Source organism: Aethalodelphis obliquidens, unplaced genomic scaffold (genome assembly GCF_003676395.1).
Source record: "Aethalodelphis obliquidens isolate GAN/ISIS:26980383/991018 unplaced genomic scaffold, ASM367639v1 scaffold30, whole genome shotgun sequence".
NCBI lineage: Eukaryota > Metazoa > Chordata > Mammalia > Artiodactyla > Delphinidae > Aethalodelphis > Aethalodelphis obliquidens.
In genome coordinates, this window is record NW_020837974.1 from 5,503,780 (window position 1) to 5,508,771 (window position 4,992).

Here is a 4,992-nt window from a genome sequence, read left to right on the forward strand (position 1 = left end):
CTTGTATTGAACATTTTTGTCATTTGCAGAAAGCGAGACCCCACGTTGCCCTGTCCATTGTGACAACCGCGAGCCACAAGGTGGGGCTGCTGAGCGCTTGAAATGTGCCACTGAGGGACTGAATTTCAATTTTTATTTCATTAAATTTCAATTAGTTAACATTTTCAAACGGATCTTTAATGCAGTCATTGGAAGACGCTTCCTTATATTTGGAAGAACTCGGGTATGTGGATCTACTTTTCCAACTGTACACTTTATGAAATCGAAATACAGTTCAAGTTGCAAGATGCTATACGAGGAAAGTACACAACCAGACCGTGAAGACACAGCACAAAACCATGAAGATTAAATGACCTCATTAATAAACTCTGCATTGATTACATGCTGGGATGATAATATTTGGGGTATAGTGTGCTAAAGAAAAGATAGAATTGAAATAATCTGGCCCATTTCTTTTCATTTTCTAGTGTGGACATTAGAACATTTAAAATAACATATGTGACTTGAGTGTATTTCTAAGGTTTGGAGGGAGCTAGGTGGTGAGCTGAGAGGTCGGCAGTAGGTATGGAAGTCTTGCTGGCTCAATACTGATGAAATAAAATTATTTTTAAGGCAGGACAAGAAAAATTTTAAACATAAAATTCTCCCTCTGCCCATTTGAGCCACTGCCCCCTCCCCTTTAGTGAGCGCTGTGCATCTGCATTACACATTAACTAGATCCCCTTAGAAGACACAGGAATGCCTACTCACCAAAAATTTAAAAAAATTTTAAAGAAGAGAAGGAAAGAAAGAAAAAAAGAAATTTCTTCCTGGCACCAGCAAGGTAACTCCTTAGGAGGTAACAGTCCTTTCTCAATCCTGTAAGGGGTCACAATAACTCACTACTCACCTTGTTACACTATGTAAACTGTCACTATGTTACTTCGTCTCAAAAACTTAGATAACTGTGCCTTGATCTCTAACAGTCCTTGGAGTTTTCTGAAAGACTGTCTCCCGGGTTATAATCCTCCAGTTGGCTGGAATAAAAATTTCCATTTCTCTCTTGGGTTGACTATTGATTTATTTTTCGTTAACAACACAGAGTTTGAACATCTTCCTGGGTAATGGGGAGTCACAGCACGTGTTTGAGCAGAATAATGACACAATGAGACATGGTTGCCTCACAAGGATCTCTCTGACCGTCGATTTGGGGGGAATGGGGGCAGCGGGACACCCACTGGAAGCCATTGTCATCAAGCTTATCAGACATGACCGTAGCTTGGATCAGGATGGTGGCTGCAGGGATGGAGAAAAACTGCTTGTCTCCCATTTAAGGGGGTTTTGCAGACATTTCATCCAAAACTTCTGCTTTTTTTTTTCATGTTTCCTGAAGATATTTATTACCATCCAGACGTATTTTCAACAGGGAAAGGCATGATTCCCAATTTTCCCAGGATTCATATTTTCAAGGTCTCCCAGGGAACCCATCTTTCACGGAATCCTCTGAAGACTCGGTCTTTGCAAGGGGTAAACTAATTCAGACTCCAGTTTCCTCTGCCAATTTCCAGGCTGACCTGCAAATTCCATCTTACTATTTCCCTTTAGTCTCTGGTTCCTTTTTGCCAAAACTTCTGCTTTTATCTCATCAGCCACCCCCAGAATGTACGGGGGACTGGAAAAGTCGCTTAGTTGGGCTCAAGGCTGTTCCAAACAAAACTGGGACCCTCGCCCTAAGGAAAATGGAAAGAACGGAGGCTGGATGGACAGCCGGCCACCTCCATTAAGAAAGCCAAGGAAGAGGGGAAAGGAGGCACTGCCAACCGGGTGGGAGGGAACCAAGGAGAGCGTAGGGTCTGCGGGTTTCAGGGAGGACCAGCTGCTGCCCAGGAGAACCCAATGCTGCTGAGCGCCAGGCGGGATGAGGGGGGAAATCTGCGGGCATAGAGCCTGACTCTCAGGGATGCTCTACAAGTGTTTGTTGAATAACATGGGTTTAGCCATGTGAACATTACTGATAACCTTGGGAAGAGCAGTTTCAGAGGGGATGGGGGAGGGAATTCTTGCCAGAAGTTTGCTGGGCGTGGGAGGGTGGGGCGGGGGCAGAGCCAGAGAGAGGATGGTTGATGGAGGGATCGCGTCCTCTTCGGCTCTGAATCCCAGGACTTGGCATTATTATCATCATCCCAACATACGTGTGAGAAGACTAAGCCCCCAAGAGGTGGGACGTTTGCCCCAGGTTTCTAGAGAGGACCGAGGCTCGAGCCTGAGTGGCCACAGCCCAGCCCGGCTCCCCGACCCTCGCCCTCTACCACTCCTTCCCCGCATCCTATTTTTCTTTAATGAGCAGGGACTTTGATACTCGGGCCTTTCACGAGCTAAACAAACCAAAGATGCAGAGTTTTGTTTCGTCTCTTAACAAAAGAACTCATTGAATAAGCAATGGGCTTTTCTGCAACTATTTTTAAAGATGGAGCTGCACGCAAGGCTGTGAGGAAAATCACAGAGAGCAATCTTCTGAAGGTCACCCAGCACTTAGGGGAAAAGCCAGAGCTGGTGGGGCACCTCCTGGACCCCACAGGCTGGGACCCATCAGAAGCCAGAGGTCCTGGGTGCAGCTCCTAGAACACAGCTCCATCCCGCCATGGCCCTCTGTTCTCTGCAGTGTCCCCAGCCGTGTCCCTTTGGCCGAGGTACTTTGTGACCCGAGACACTGCTGACCTCGGCAGCACGCCAGGCTGCACGCTCTCCAAGAGGAGATGCTGTAACTGCACCACCCCCTCCACTGTCTCCACACATTCCTTTCTCCTCCAGGTTCCCACCTCTGGCCACACAGATGACTCTTTATCAATCCACTCCCCACCCCTGCCCCCCCTGGACGTGGCTGCACATACTGGTACCTGGTCACCACACACACATCAGACGCCCTGTCCAGACCTCCGACCTGGTCCCTGCCCTCCTGGAGCTCCAAGGTGGGGTCAACATTCCTGGGAACAAAGGGATTTCATACACATCCCTGCACCTAATTCCCAGCCACTTCCCAGGCATTATCTCTGGGGAAACTGAGGCTCAGAGACGTCAGCGGCTGCATGTGCCCTAGTGGGGGGAGAACCCGGAGCTCCTTCTGTCTCTGTGGTTCCAGCCTTCCTTACACAATGCAGGGAGCTCCCTCACCCTCCATAGATCTCTGGTTCAGGGAACCTGGAAGGTTCTGGAACTTCATGTGAGGTCGTGCCTGGGAGGTGCTGCCAACGGGATATTGAGCCATATCCAGGTGGGGAAGGTTAATTCCAGCTTTTGAGTGCCTGTAACCCTGACTCTCTGGGGCTCAGTTTCCTTGGCTGTAGAGTGGGCTGATAACAGTAGTAGTAGTAGCAGTTATTATATATATATTTTTTAATTTTTATTTTATATTGGAGTCTAGTTGATTTACAATGTTGTGTTGGTTTCAGGGGTACAGCAAAGTGATCCAGTTATACACACAGAAGTTACTATTTACTGGGTCCTAACCACGGAGCACGTGGCAGAGTCCTCTAGGAAGGCACCCTTGTTTCCCCCAAAGGAGACAAGGAAAGCAAGATTCAGAAGAGCAAAATGACTTGTCCAAGGTCACATACTTGCAAGGGTTTGAAGCCAGGCAGCCCCACCTGGGTTATCTTGCAGGGCTGTTGGGAGGATGCGAGAATGTGGGGGAGGGGCCTTGAACCCTCCACTTCTGCTTTCCGCCCAGCAGCAGGGGCCTTCCTTTCCCCCTGCTTGGAGCCCTGGTGTCCCCTGGTGGTCGGTCCCTGCAGCTCCATCTCCATCCTGGCCACACCTGGGACAGGTGGGCCCCTCTGAAAGCCTGAGGACCAACAGCTGGGGAGCCCACCAGGGCGGGTGGAAGCCAGCAAGCTAGGAAGTCAAATCCCAGCCCCGCCGCCTCAGCCCGGCTCTGCAAACTTGTGCAAACTACTTACGCAGGAGAAATCACTGAGTAATTAATTTATGTTTTCTTTTTGTTAATTTCCCTCTCCTGGGTTCCCAGAAAAGAGCAGGCGTCTGCGTTCCTCTGCCTCCAGGTCTTTGTATGAGACAATCCCCGCTTCCTGGCTTTTACCGCGAATGCTGAATGGGAGGGCATTGTTCTGGGCCAGGCCACCAGGGCAGATGGGGGTGGGAGAGGGTGGATGCAGCTCAGCTGTGCTGTGTTCCCAGGAATCAAGCACCGTTGCCTGTTTCGACACAAAAGCACTTCTCCCCAACAAGGTAAGCCCCTGTTTAGAACCTAAGGTGGGTGGGCAGGGTTCTGACATCACCTGCTCAGACCTCCTGAAACTTCCATTGAGTTATCAGCAGCTGTCTCCCAAGCACGTCAAATAAAAATAAATCCGGAGACAGGAAGAGAGATTCTGCTCAAAAGGATCGGCCAGCGGAGACAAGCAATTCAGGTAATCATTATGAGGCAAAGAAAAGGGATTTGGACCATCTGCAGCTAGCCTTGTGTTGTCACAGGCAAACGGGGGGAGGGCGGAGACGGGTGGGTCTTTGCAATAAGCCATTTTCCCCAACGCAAAGTGTGGGGCAGGGGTGGGGTCCCTTTAACCTCTGCCGTTTCCCAGGAGCTCAAGGCTCCTGTAAAATCCAACATTGTCAAGAGTGAGGACACTATTGTCATTTGTGGGTTGAAGCTGAAGGTAGCAAGAATGTTCATTGTGTCCAAGGTGAAACAGAAGAATAAATAGATCACAGAAAATAACCTTCTTCCTAATAACTGTTAAAACCAGGCAGAAGCGCCTCAGTCGTCCTGGGTAGAGCTTATGTTGATGCTTCTAATGAGGCACTGCTGGGCTATTTGCTACTTCACCCCCTCGAGCTCAGAATCCTAGAGCATCTCCCGGGGAAGCCTTGTGATTTTCTGCCGGAAGAGCCACATGTGGTCACCAGAGCTCTCATGGTTTTGGTCTGGGCCGGAGTCAGGAAACTTGGCCTCATGCTGGCCACTGGGCAGGTTTCAGGCGTGTTCCCCAGGCAGGA